A 14750-nucleotide genomic window follows, 5' to 3' on the forward strand; every position below is an offset into this window, starting at 1 on the left:
TACCTATTCCGTCTGTTCATGTGTCCATGGATCGGACACTAAGCCCTGGTTGTACTGAATATTCAAGAGAAAGTAGACTTCTGATCACAGCTGTTGAGCCTTGGGGGTGGACCATTTTCAGCACTGGGTTTGTATTATGCCTAAGATTGTCCATTCCTGGAAGAAAGAGTCTTTTGCTTTAGCTCACATTGTGCGTGTACGCTCTGTTTCTGACTTTTAGTGACTCCGTGAACTACAGCCTGCCAGGCTCCTCTGACCATGGAAATCTTCAGGCAAGGATACTGGAGTGGGTTGTCATTTCCTTCTCCAGGAGATCTTCCCAACCCAGGGATTGAACCTGCATTTCCCACATTAGTAGGCAGATTCTTTTTTTTTACTGAACCACCTGGGAAGCCCAGACCACATCATACCTCTGCTTAAAAAGTCAGCTTTCCACTTTCCTCAGAACAAACCCCAGTTTTATATGGTTTCCTCCCAGGCCTTGAATGACCTTGTCCTGGGGTGTATCTCAGACCCTGTGACTTACTCCTCTTCTTTCTATTTATTGTAGTCCAGCCACACTAACTTTTTTTTTCCATAAAGCAACTAAGCTCTGCTAGGCAAATCTGCCTTGGTGCTTACAATGGTATTTGTCTGGAATGTTTTCTTTTGAGACCTTCGCATGACAGGTTACCATCTTTTTATCACCTTTTAAAAGAGGCTTTTACTGAGGTTTCAAAGAATTCCATTTTCTCAATATAATCTCCTTTATTTCTCTCATAGCATTTACCATAATCCTTAACTACCTTGTTTTCTTCTCCATTTGCCTATTTTCTTCTCCATGACTAGAATATAAGCTTGTAGGAGCATCTATTTTGTCTACCTTGTTGATTACCTCTTTAAATAGCTATTGGATTAAAAAATAAATTTAGCTTTTGGCACTGTCTAAAATATGCAAATAAATGCAAATTATGAGTGTTATCCTTCAGAGGAAAATAGAAATTCAAAGTACCTAAATATAAAATTTTTATTCTCTTAAGTCTACCCAGAACAAGTGGACAGCTGTTTTCACAGGATGGACCATTCATGTGCTACACTAAGTCCTCTTAGAAAAAGAGATCAGCAGGAAGGAGGTTAAGCATGGTTTTGATGCAAGACTCTGTCAATGCAAAACAGAGTGAGGAAGAGCAGTTGCAAACCATTCCCCAATGCATTTGCTCTCAGCAAATGAATATCACAAATCTTGTGGGCTTAGACTGTTCATCCCATCTGGTCACACTTCATCATGAGCCTGAAGGTGTCTGCAAACATGCCCTGAACACTGACTCAAAAGAAAAAAGGTATAATCTTGTCACATAGGCAAAAATTTAAGTCAGAGTACAAGAATCAGTAAAACTGATGACATTTTCTTTCATGAAGCCCTGTCAAGTTATATTAGTCCGAGGGGCTTATCAGACTGTCTGATATTGACTGATCTTCCTTTTCCAAACACATTTGAGGCCCCCTTGAATCAAACGGTTGACCATAACATGTCATGCACCAAAGTTTGGGGTCTGACTAAAGACATTACACTTATAGAGAACTGTATTTCATTAGGAAATTTCTGTTTGTCCCCATGTCTTGGCACACTCTTGCAGTACCATAACTATACTATCCATGATATAGCATTTATATACATGTAAGCTAATAAAGTCCATATTAAACTTTATCTAGATGACTCATAGAATGATTCCCCAATTGATAGATTATCCAAGTTTTATACTTCTCCCACTGAAAGTATTTATTACCCCTCCTTGCAAATACACATATAATATACAGAGAAACTGGGTGGACAAAGTCAACAAGATGAATCTCATCTATGAATTCAGTCTCAGGAAAAATGATGCTAGCCTGCCCACAACCCCGCTCACTACTCCATAGCCATGCTATCTTACAGTTACTCCCTGTCGAGGTGGAGAATTTAGCTGTATAAGGATACAGTCTTCAGATTTCTGCTCATGTTTGGTCATTATGACCCTACCGAAAGAGTAGAACTGACTTACTCCACTGTCAACATCCCAAGTCTATTCAAATTTTACAAATATGCAGATACAGGCAAGTTTTCTTCCTGATTCTACTGTTTATCTTTTTAAGGTCTTGACGAAGGTTAGTATAAACCTCTCCTAAATCACAATCTCTCACAACCATAGACATCATGCTCTGAGTCACTGAGGGAAAGCAGTAAAATGAGAAACTTGTCTGTAATTTCATAAACAGAGGATTTAACACTAGGGCTTTCTACTGCTGATGGTTTGGACCAAAGAGTTCTATTTCCCAGATGGACATTTGGCAGGACTCTGATTCTAAACCACTGCATAGTGAAATGGAGAGAACACAGTTGTTACAAAAGCAATGATGCGTCTCTGTGCTTGCTAGATGCCACCATTTATGACATTGGGGACATTCCTGATTTACAGTCTCCCTCAGTGGGATGAGGCTACCTTTCTTAAGCTTGGACTTCCAAGACTTCCTATCCTTTTGTCCAGGTATGTGCCAGAAAGAAAGACAAAGCTTTCAAAAGCAGCAGACAGTTAACAGTGTCCTGCAAGACCTTATCTTCCCAGAGTTACACAGCCACAGTCCCCGTGGATAGGAAAAGCCTTTGTGGAGAGCAGTAAACTGCATTGGTAAGAGGTGGGTGGGGGATGGGGCTCAAGGGGGAAGGGCCCTAGAATCGCTGATTCATTCATTCATTCTTTCTTCTCCTACCAGAAGAGGTTCACATGGGGGTGGGGTAAGGGTTGACTTGAAGGAAGCGGAGGTTTGCCAACTTTTCAAGTGTTCCTGACGTTTTAACTTAGGTATTGACACCCCCAGGTGGCACAGCAGTAAAGAACCCACCTATCATTGCAGGAGATGCAAGAGACATGGGTTTAATCCTTGGGTCGGGGGGATCCCCTGGAGGAACGCATGGTAACCCACTTCAGTATTCTTGCTTGGAGAATTACCATGGACAGAGGAACCTGGCCTGCTATAGCCCACAGGGCTGGCAAAGAGTCAAACACGACTGAGCACATTTGCGGACACACACACACACACACACGCACTCACGCACGCACGGACGCACGCACGCACGCACACGCACACACACACACGCATCTTAAGTGACCAGCTGGCACCAGGACTTTAAGCCAAATGGAAACTGTCAACTAGGTCCTCTCCCATTTTCCTTCTAGATCTCCTTTCCCACCAGTTTTGTGAGTCAGAATCTTTATGGGAATCTCTGCTCAGCCCCATCCCTTATTCCTCATTCACCCTAACACTGCAAAAAAACCATCTCTCCACTCTTGTTGAAAACAATTATTGTTTAGAGAGTAAATGTAGTTTGGCTCACCAAAGCCTGATTATTTGAAACCACATTATAAACATGCAAATGTGGAAGATTCTATATAGTACGCCAAATAAATAGAGAATTTCTAAATCTCCACCTTCCATTCCTCTTCTAATTCATCTTGTATAGAACAAACCAATTAATTACTCTTTAACAACACTTCCGATGTCTCTGCCATACCCTCAAATTTATAATGACTACAAATTGCCTATGGAACAAAACTCAGATTTTAATCTTGGTAATTTAAAGCTCTCCATTAATTTAGTGAAAAGAATACATGCCAAGAACTTCCCTAGGTATTGCTGAAGATACGAAATGAGCCTAAGAAGATTCCTGCTTTCAATGAATTTACAACTTAATTGAGAGAATGTAAGGGCAGAATATATGTGCCACACAGGAGGCATCCAGAAGAGCAGCGATTATACACTAAGCATTTATTTGTGTGGTGTGCCAGTGGTTCACATCTGTTATCATGAATCCTCATAACAACCCTAGAACCTGAATGTTGTTATCTCCATTTACAGATAACTAGAGCAACATGATGCTAAAGCTGAAACTCCAGTACTTTGGCCACCTCACGTGAAGAGTTGACTCATTGGAAAAGACTCTGATGCTGGGAGGGGTTGGGGACAGGAGGAAAAGGGGACAACAGAGGATGAGATGGCTGGATGGCATCACCGACTCGACAGACATGAGTTTGAGTAAACTCCCGGAGATGGTGATGGACAGGGAGGCCTGGTGTACTGTGATTCATGGGGTCGCAAAGAGTCAGACACGACTGAGGGACTGAACTGAACTGAACTGATAGCAACAGCAACTGCCCAGTTCCTGCCTGCACCAGACACTTTGTATATAGCATCACGCTTAACCCCTCTCATTTTACAATGAATGTAGGTGATTTGCCTGAGGTCACAGAACTAGTCCGTGGCCACTATGTCTGAGTATGTGTGTCTACCTCCCATACACACATGTTGGAATTCTAATGCCCAGTGGGATGGTATTGGCAGGACGGGACTTTGAGAGATGAATAGGTCATGAAGACAGGGTTTTCTGAAGGGGATTAGTGACTTAATAAGGAAGTGAATGCTCCTGAGCCCCTTCCCACCACATGAGAAGACAGAAGTTGGCAGCCTGCGAACCAAAAGACTTCACCAGAACCGGACCATGCCGGCAACCTGGTCTTGGACTTCCAGCCTCCAGGACTGTGAGAAATACATTTCTGTTGTTTCTTAATCACCCAGTCTGTGTTATTTTGTTATAGAAGCCTGGACAGACTGAGACAGTGGCAGAAGCCAGTTTCAAAACAAGTCTCTGACTCCAAAGTCTTTCTTCCTTAGACTATGCCCTCTGCCTTCTTAGGGAAAAAGCTCAGAGAAGGTCAGCAGCTTTGCCAGAGTTCATCAAGCTTTTAAGTGGTGACAGGGATGGAAAGACATATTTATTTTACTTCCAAGTACATGCTTGCTTCCTTTTCCTCTTTCTCCTCCTCTTCCCTTCCCTTCCTGAACAGTTCAGCCCTAAAACCCTGAGGTGGGGCCGAGCAGCCCTGTTTGGGGGTTGGGGCTGGAAACCCAGAACCTGGGCAGGATGTCTGTGTAGGAAGGAGGGTGAGGAGGGTGTCCTGCTGGAGGTGGGAGGGAGTGTGGTGTCAGAGCCTGGGCAGGGTCGTGAGGGTGGTCCACACAGAGGGCGTGGCTAGGAGATGGGTGTTGGAGCCCATGGAGGGTGAAGAGGGTGCCCATGTGGATAGGTGCACACTCTGAGCATCGGCACTTGCATAGATTAAGAAGGGATTCCATATTGGGTAGTTGGTGGCCTGGTACAGGGTTTTAGAGCCCAAATAGGGTGAGGAGGACGGTGTGTGTCTGTGTGTAAAGTTGAGGAAATGATATGAGTAGGTTATACTCAAGGGGATTGGTCAAATAAGTAAATGCATTTCAAGTAATGGGAGGCTGATTTCTCAGTATCAAAGAAAGGAATTACAAATAGGACAAAAAATTAAAATAGGCTTTAATGTAAACCAATGCTTTTCAATATAAAAGCAGATATAAAAATAAATATTCAAATAAAGTTGGAATGTGTGTATGTATGTGTCTGTGTGTTCACACACACACACATATATATAATACATGCCTATGTTCATTAGCTCTGTCTACCAGCATCAATGAGCATACCCAATGGTCTAGACCTTGACTTCTAAAATACCATTTTGCACTAAAAGGAACCAGGACTCTTTGGAGAAATGGCTAATTCCAGGACTGGGGCAAGGGAAGTACAAGATGAATTGGGAACTCCCTCTTGTGCCAGAAAGAAAATAACCAAAGGATGATTAGAAGGATGGGAAAAGACACAGAGGCCAACTTAAAAGAGTTCCCACTGGTCTAATACAGAACAAATTTAGCATCGCTATAGATCATGGTAATAATAGATTAGATCTCTTGAATAAGATAGGAAAACATGAGCCCACATTAATATATATTATACATAGATTAAAGTTTTATGAGAAATGGGAATTACACAATTTCAAAATACCTCTCTACAAAGCACTTAGGAGAAGAAACAGTGGAGAAGCCTGGCAGACTCTTTTTCAGTTAATAGTTGCCATGAACATCATCAGCCATGGGACACACAGAAATTTCTGCTACTAGACAGGAAGCAACAAGAACACAGAGATGTTCTCTGATGTTTCTGCTGAAGAAGGATAACCAGATTCTAGACCTGAGGAAACATGAAACAAAACAAAACAAAAAATATTCTACAAAATATTGAAACTTGAAAACTTCAGAAGTCTCAACATCATGAAAGTTAAGGAAAGACTTGTTTCAGACTGAGGGAAACAAAGAGAGATGACAATTTAATCCAATCATGTGACTGCACCAGATGCTTTACCAAAGGACATTTTTGGGAGAATTGGCAAAATCTGAGTGGAGTCTGAAGATTGAACGGCAGTAAGATATCAGTGTTAATTTCTGCGTTTGAGGGTCCTATTTTGGTTATTAGGAAACTGCCCTTGTTTGGAGGAAATATACTTGGAAGTGTTCAGCATAATGGGGCAACTTGGTTTCAGATGGTTTAGAAAAAAGCCCTTTGTATTGACTATACTTCCATGTTTTCTGTAAGTTAAGATTGTCTCAAAATAAAAATGATTAGAAAGGTATATTATCCTGTGCGCTATTTTGCTTTTCTTCATGGAAGAGATGGAATTGAGGGAGAATTTAAATAGGTAGTGATGTCTAAGAGGAAAACTTTTCATGTAAAGTGGTGTGTTCAAACACACTTAGTGCTTCCCTGTTGCCTTACAAATTCTCAGAGAAATGGGAGGAGGCAGAATAGAAAAATGGCTAAGATGAACATTGGAGTTAGACCCAGATTCAAATGCTGACTTGGTCTTTTTAATAAGCTGTGTGACTTTTGACTGTTTAAATCTCAGTTTCATCATCGGTTGGAGAAGGAAATGGCAACCCACTCCAGCATTCTTGCCTGGAGAATCCCATGGACAGAGGAGCCTGGCGGGCTGCAGTCCACGGGGTCGCAAAGAGACGACTGAAGCGACTTAGCAGAGCACTAACACTTCATCTACTGTCAAGTGGAGATAATGCTGATGTTTGTGTGTGAGAATTAGTGAGAGTTAATTGTGTGTCAAAGGCTCAGCATACTTCCTGCCACATTCATTATTGATGAAGATGCAGATATGATATAATAACGATGATCTGAACTATACTTTACAGAAGGTAATCTGTGCTGTGTAGAAGGGATGGAAGTTGGTGCAGAGGGACCTTGAAAGAAAGCAGAGCAGTTAGGAAGCTAATAGCGATTGTCGAGATGAGAGTAGAGTAATGGCTATTGGAATGGAAGGACTTGGGCAGATAAGAGTTTGTTAGGATAAATTCTTCAGGTTTAAAACAATGAATTAGATCTCCAGGTGATCCCTAGAAGTGTCAAGACTGTTCTGAGATCCAGTCTCTGGTGGAGAGGGAGGAACAGTGCCCTTAGTGATTAGTGGAGCCAGAAGTTACTGGGTTTCCTTAAAGAAGAGCTCTAAGTCCAGTTCTCCACAACCAGCCCCTTCCAGCCTAAGTGAAAACATACAGACATACACTTTTCAGCTTATTATGTCTATTCTGCTGCTGCTGCATCTTGCCTTTCCCCACGTTTCTGTCCCTTTCTCCCTGAATATTTCACCCAGGCACTCAAAGCCCTATACTTAGTTTAGGTCTTGGCCAAGATTTTGTGCCTTTTCTGGCTCTAAGAGAATGTCTGATTAAAGCGCCATAACAAGTGTTGATGGTTGGGAGCATGAAACTTCCTTTTGACTGTTCGGTTCAGCCTCTTAGTCGTGTCTGACTCTTTGTGACCCTTGGACTGCAGCATGCCTGGCTTCCCTGTCCTGATGACTGTTAGGAAGACTTTGTGGGTGCTTTCAATCAGCAACTTACTCCTTGCTCTGCAGTTCTACGCACAGCTGGCATGACACCTTCTTGCATTTGCTGATACAATATATTGCAATTGTATGGCTCTCTGTTTCCTCTGTATTCATTTTGTCTCATTCACATACTCTTCCTGGGCAGAGGCTGTGTTTCCATAGGAACACTGAATAGTTGCACAGAGTAGTTGCTCAATGAATGTCTGTAGAACTGAAAGTCTGAACTGAATCAAAAACTAGAATGATGACAAGGAAGAAAAAAGCAATTCTAAGCGAGTTGTGAAATCACAGTTTCCTTATTTAATTAAAACAGGAGCTACAGAAATAAATGCTTCAGTGTTAGCAAAAACACAAAGCAACTGTCCCTTGGAAAATGAAGCATGTTTGAGAACACAGGCCTGGGGGCAGTTCCCAGGTTACATTTCCATCACTGCTCTGCTGCTTCCTAGCTTCAGAACTTGGAAATTATTAGTGATGTTTGCTGCCTAAGGCTTTTGCATTAAATTAGATGATATAGGTAAAGAACATTATGCCTTTGACTAATAATTAACAACTCGAGGACGGTTAGCTATTATGATTAATTTTTTTCCTAAAATTTTTGAATAGAAAATGAAAATATATTGCTCTGAAATTCTCTCAAGGAGTTCAGGCTTCTCTAAGAGGAGTCAGCTGGGAAGCCAGCTATTGGAATAACCCATGTAGTTCTGAGAAGGGAGAAGTCATCTCATATCCAGTTCCTTTCCCAGACTACAGTTACACAGGGTGGGTTGGGGAGCTCAGGACTGAGCGCGTGCATCTGTGTGCTCAATTGTGTCTGACTCTTTGTGACCCCATGGACTCGGATTCTCCAGTCAAGAACACTGGAGTGGGTAGCCATTCCCTTCTCCAGGGGATCTTCCTGAACTAGGGATCAAACCTGCATCTCTTGCATTGGCAGGCAGATTCTTTACCCCACTGAGCCATCAGGGATGATACCATATGACCTGACACTAACAGCCTTAAAATCTCATTCCTCTCCCACAGTAAGGCCACTGCATGTCGTCATGTGTCCGTGCCTCTATGGTGGAAATTCTGCATGTTCAGCCTGTGTACTTCAAGGCTGCACTCAGTGCTAACTTGAACTGATCCCCACTGCATTCTCTGAGGCACAATTTAAATGATTTACTCACTTCCCCTTCCTGGACTCAGTTATCCTTCCTGGGCTGGAAGACTCTTCCATTTTTGAGTGTTGGGGAGCGCATTGGTAACCTACCTCTCCTGTTCTCTCAGTATGGGAGAGTTCCTTATTGGTTCAGGTTACTTCTACTGACCATAAGTTAGGGGTCCTGGGACTTTACATAAAGCTTTATTTCCAGTACTTAAAATTGAAGGAATGATATGACTGCCCCAGAGGAAGTTATCCTCTTGTTGGCAGGACAAAATGTATGTATAAGAAACAGAACCATGCAGTTGGTCTTGCTTCTAGGAGTAAAGCTTGCTGAAGTCTACGGTGGTAAAACCCACATTTCTCTCTATTCTCTGCCTATTTCTCCCCCCTGTTTTTTGGCAGCCTGTACTTTGACTGGGATACAAACTGAACAGTGGCTACTAAAGATAATATTTTAGAGATATAGGACAGTACCTATGGTGTTAGTTTATTTAATTCAGACTTCCTGCTTTTGCAAGTATACACTCTTTTTGCAAAACTGTATTCTTCTCTTACATGAGTGAGTTCAGACAATAGCACATAGAGCTGTATCAAACACACAGAATGTTCTTGTAACCATCACATCAGTAAAATGGTTACACCAATCAGTATCCATTAGAAGGGATCTGTGTCTGTTTCCAACCATTATCCCTGCATAAAGTGAATTTTCTCATTTAAAAAGGCTGAATTGAGCTCATTATATACACTAAGTATGAAGTCAGTGTCCAAAACTTTGGCTACCTGATGCGAAAAGTAGACTCATTGGAAAAGATGCTGATGCTGGGAAATATTGAGGGCAGGAAGAGAAGGGAGTGACTGAGGATGAGATAGTTGAATGCCATCACTGACTCGATGGACATGAGTTTGAGCAAACTCCAGGAGACAGTGAAGGACAGGGATGCCTGGCGTGCTACATACAGTCCATGGGGCTACAAAGAGCTGGACACGACAGTGACTAAATGACAACAAAGTGAATGAAGTCAGTGTATTTTAATTAGCAACTAAAACTGCCAATATGATTTTGTGAGTTTCTTCAGATGTAAAATGATCCATAAAGTGGCAACAATCTCATCCTAAATAAACAATGATGAGAACAATCATTGGAAACCACAAAGGGTAATGGTGCTGTCCTCTAAAGGAATCTTATAAGTATTTTGACTCAGTGTCAAAAAATGATTACTACTGAGAAATGAATTGAGAATCACAGTGTGGTCTCTAAATCATTTAGTATGTGACATTTGGTCAGATCGGTCACGCTATTTGAATTAAAGCTAGAGACAAATTTAAATCAGCACGACCCCAAAACAAATATGCTGGGTAATGGAGAGCAGGTGGGAGACAATTAGATCCGTGATCATGGTGTGTCTTTCTTTCTTTCTTTTTTTCCCCAGAGTATCTTGCTCTGCTGTTAAGTATGCTGTAAACTGCTGCAGAATGCCCCTGAAAACCCAGATGTAGAGATGGTGTGTAAACACTTCAAAGGGGGAAGGCTGGAAGGATAATGGGACATAGAAAAACAAAACCAATGATGAAGTTTCTGTCAGCAGCATGTGATTTAAAAAACCCATACAGACCCGTTAGTGTGCTTATTTCTGAGAATGACAATCACTTTGAAGTCTGTCCTTTGAGGCAGACCTCTGCTGGGCTAAGGGGCTTCCCTGACTGCTGACATGATGGATCAAAGGAAGCTCCTTGCACTGCACACAAGGTGCAGGGCTACCATGAAACCCCCTAGAAACAGAGCAGCAGAGGGGCTAATGGACATGGAGCCAAAGCATTAGTCGCTCAGTCCTGTCTGACTCTCTGCAGCCCGCCAGGCTCCTCCGTCCATGGAATTCTCCAGGCAAGAATACTGGAGTGGGTTGCCACACCCTTCTCCAGAGGATCTCCCCTGCTCAGGGAACGAACCTGGGTCTCCTGCACTGCAGGCAGATCCTTTACCGTCTGAGCCACCAGGGAAGCCCCAAAGTACAAAAGCACTTTTTTTTTTTTGCTCCTAAAGGATAAACTGCTCTGAAAAAGACCTTTGGGACAGCAAATTCAATGGCAATTATTTGCCACATTTCTATTAGATTTGTATCCCCCCCCCCGCCCCAGGGAAACAGAATGAACAAATCATTTGTATGTATCAATCAACTATGGGAATCTACTGAAAACATGGTTGACTTGTGAAGCAGATTTTTCTCAGGCACCTGGACTCTCAGGCAGATGAATTCTGTCTCTAAGATGCCATCTCTACTTTGCCAGAATTTTCAAGAGTACCGGGCTCCTTGTGTGCCACTCTGAAGAAGGCCTCCTGCAAACACTTGGACAGCAAGAATCACCATGATAAGTGGACCCTTCCTTTGCTGTTGCCAAGACCAAATTAAACTTTCATAGAGAATTTCATTCGTAAATGGTTGCAACTGATTCATGATTTTCATTTCTTTGCCAGACACCCAAATGGCTTCTGAAAAGTCTTCTAGAGCAAAACTAAATCCTCATGTCTGGATAAATAGCTCAAATCTCATGGGAAATAATAGCCAGTCTTCCATTTCTTCTCCTGCTTGGCATTTTCCCAGGTCCCCCTTATGGCTTCAATGCCTCAGATAATGCTACGTGGATGCACTGCCATCTGTCCTGACTTGGTGCTACCCTCTGCTGACCTTGTGGTGACTTTCCCTCATGCACTGGATGGGGCACTTCCTCATGGTGTGCAGTCAGCACCCCACCTGCAGACAACATTTTAGAAGCAAGACAACATTCTACAAACATCCATAATTGACACCTGAATCTTCAACATCTTGACTACAATGACCCAGATCACAGACATGCGCTTTGAGGACATCTTATGACACTTCCAAAATCTTAACCACTCATGGACTACAACAGATTCCAAGCCATGCTTTCACCTTTCTGAGTTTTAATCTCATTTACATATTGAATCCCTAGATTCTATTGGCTTCTCCTGATTTCCAGTTTCCTTGAAGCCTTCACTCTTTCTTTACCAAACTACATTGTGGTTGACAGCACTTACAATCACCTCACTATGTGACCTCATGCCACTGCAACCTCACCAGCCAACCCCAGCCCTGGACCAAAGCTGCAGTTCACCTTCTCTATCCCTACACCCAGAGAGCCAGGGCTGCTGGAGAAGGGCAAGGAGTGTGTGGATTGGCTCTGCTGCAGGTTCTCCAGCCTCAGTAGGGTACTATGACTCTTCCTATCTACAAATCTGCTCCTCTTTCAGTCTCTTCACATGCCAGCTGATGACTTACTTCCATTCTTAAATTTCAAGTTACCCATGAAGAAGTCTAACTCACCGTTTGTTCCTAGGCTACAGTATAGGTAGCTGCTATACTCAGTGCTGCTCATCAAGTCTCTTTCATATTCATGTACTGACTGCAGAGATGATTAAAGGAGATGCCCAGGAATACTGGTGAGGCTTAAAGTTGTTCTTTACAAAGGCATGGCCACTGTTTGGAGCAAAAAGGGTGGTTACTCCATGGGCTCCTCAATAACCTATACTGTAGCCTAGGAAGAAAAGTTGAGTTAGACTTCTTCATGGGCAATTTGAAATTTAAGAATGGAAGTAAGTCATCAGCTGGCATGTGAAGAGACTGAAAGAGGAGCAGATCTGTAGATAGGAAGAGTCATAGTAATAATAATAGTCTTTCCCCTACATCATCTTTCTCACAAATGTGTATTATTTATTATTTAGACAACAGAATAGACAAACCAGGGCAACTCCTTTCTCATACTGGGAATCAGATGAGTGGACCTGGCCAGGGCTGGTGCAGGTCTTGTGGATGCTTACACAGTTTGAGGTATTCTCTTAAAAAATGCAAAATTAACATGATTCACAAAGGCAATTACAAATTTAATATGGTTCACAAAATTAACAGGGTTCCCACGGGTGCAGGAGGGCCTAGAGGAGCTATTCCATGTTTGAAGTCAGGAGGGGCGGTGGTGACGAGATACCCCTCATCCAAGGTAAGGAGCAGCGGCTGTGCTTTGCTGGAGCAGCCATGAAGAGATACCCCACGTCCAAGGTAAGAGAAGCCCAAGTAATATGGTAGGTGTTGCAAGAGGGCATCAGAGGACAGACACACTGAAACCATAATCACAGAAAACTAGTCAATCTAATCACACTAGGACCACAGCCTTGTCTAACTCAATGAAACTAAGCCACGCCCGTGGGGCCACCCAGGATGGGCGGGTCATGGTGGAGAGGTCTGACAAAATGTGGTCCACTGGAGAAGGGAATGGCAAACCACTTCAGTATTCTTGCCTTGAGAACCCCCATGAACAGTATGAAAAGGCAAAATGATAGGATACTGAAAGAGGAACTCCTCACGTTAGTAGGTGCCCAATATGCTACTGGAGATCAGTGGAGAAATAACTACAGAAAGAATGAAGGGATGGAGCCAAAGCAAAATCAATACCCAGTTGTGGATGTGACTGGTGATAGAAGCAAGGTCTGATGCTGTAAAGAGCAATATTGCATAGGAAACTGAAATGTCAGGTCCATGAATCAAAGCAAATGGGAAGTGGTCAAACAAGAGATGGCAAGACTGAACATTGACATTCTAGGAATCAGAGAACTAAAATGGACTGGAATGGGTGAATTTAACTCAGATGACCATTATATCTACTACTGCGGGCAGGAATCCCTTAGAAGAAATGGAGTAGCCATCATGGTCAACAAAAGAGTCCGAAATGCAGTACTTGGATGCACTTTCAAAAACGACGGAATGATCTCTGTTCGTTTCCAAGGCAAACCATTCAATATCACAGTAATCCTAGTCTATGCCCCAACCAGTAATGCTGAAGAAGCTGAAGTTGAATGGTTCTATGAAGACCTACAAGACCTTTTAGAACTAACACCCAAAAAAGATGTCCTTTTCATTATAGGGGACTGGAATGCAAAAATAGGAAGTCAAGAAACACCTGGAGTAATAGGCAAATTTGGCCTTGGAATGTGAAATGAAGCAGGGCAAAGACTAATAAAGTTTTGCCAAGAAAATGCACTGGTCATAGCAAACACCCTCTTCCAACAACACAAGAGAAGACTCTACACATGGACATCACCAGATGGTCAACACCGAAATCAGACTGATTATATTCTTTGCAGCCAAAGATGGAGAAGCTCTATACAGTCAACAAAGACAAGACTGGGAGCTGACTGTGGCTCAGATCATGAACTCCTTATTGCCAAATTCAGACTTAAATTGAAGAAAGTAGGGAAAACCACTAGACCATGCAGGTATGACCTAAATCAAATCCCTTATGATTATACAGTGAAAGTGAGAAATAGATTTAAGGGACTAGATCTGATAAGAGTGCCTGATGAACTATGGAATGAGGTTTGTGACACTGTACAGGAGACAGGGATCAAGACCATCCCCATGGAGAAGAAATGCAAAAAAGCAAAATGGCTGTCTGAGGAGGCCTTCTGTGAAAAGAACAGAAGTGAAAAGCAAACGAGAAAAGGAAAGATACAAGCATCTGAATGCAGAGTTCCAAAGAATAGCAAGAAGAGATAAGAAAGCCTTCTTCAGCGATCAATGCAAAGAAATAGAGGAAACAACAGAATGGGAAAGACTAGAGATCTCTTCAAGAAAATTAGAGATACCAGGGGAATATTTCATGCAAAGATCGGCTCGATAAAGGACAGAAATGTTATGAACCTAACAGAAGCAGAAGATATTAAGAAGAGGTGGCAAGAATACACAGAAGAACGGTACAAAAAAGATCTTCACGACCAAGATAATCACGATGGTGTGATCACTCACCTAGAGCCAGACATCCTG

General features: G+C 42.4%; 1 protein-coding gene and 1 long non-coding RNA gene across 6 annotated transcripts in view; one reads left to right on the plus strand and one right to left on the minus strand.

Annotated features, from left to right (window-relative positions):
- Positions 1–14750, minus strand: part of CPA6 (carboxypeptidase A6) — a 309307-nt gene that overhangs the window by 115202 nt on the left and 179355 nt on the right. The gene's annotated exons all lie outside the window — the stretch shown is intronic.
- LOC114116371 (uncharacterized) overlaps positions 1–14750 on the plus strand; it is a 183933-nt gene that overhangs the window by 112667 nt on the left and 56516 nt on the right. For 3 of the 5 annotated variants that reach the window (XR_009595054.1, XR_003590308.3, XR_009595055.1), the window contains exons 4-5: positions 10350–10421; positions 11206–11393. The exons of 1 other annotated variant lie outside the window; for it this stretch is intronic. This is a non-coding gene — a long non-coding RNA (uncharacterized LOC114116371). Of the gene's footprint in view, positions 1–3873; positions 4657–10349; positions 10422–11205; positions 11394–14750 lie in introns of those variants that run through there. One more of the 5 variants, XR_009595053.1, reaches the window with a different exon arrangement.

The sequence above is a fragment of the Ovis aries genome, chromosome 9 (genome assembly GCF_016772045.2).
Source record: "Ovis aries strain OAR_USU_Benz2616 breed Rambouillet chromosome 9, ARS-UI_Ramb_v3.0, whole genome shotgun sequence".
Lineage (NCBI taxonomy): Eukaryota > Metazoa > Chordata > Mammalia > Artiodactyla > Bovidae > Ovis > Ovis aries.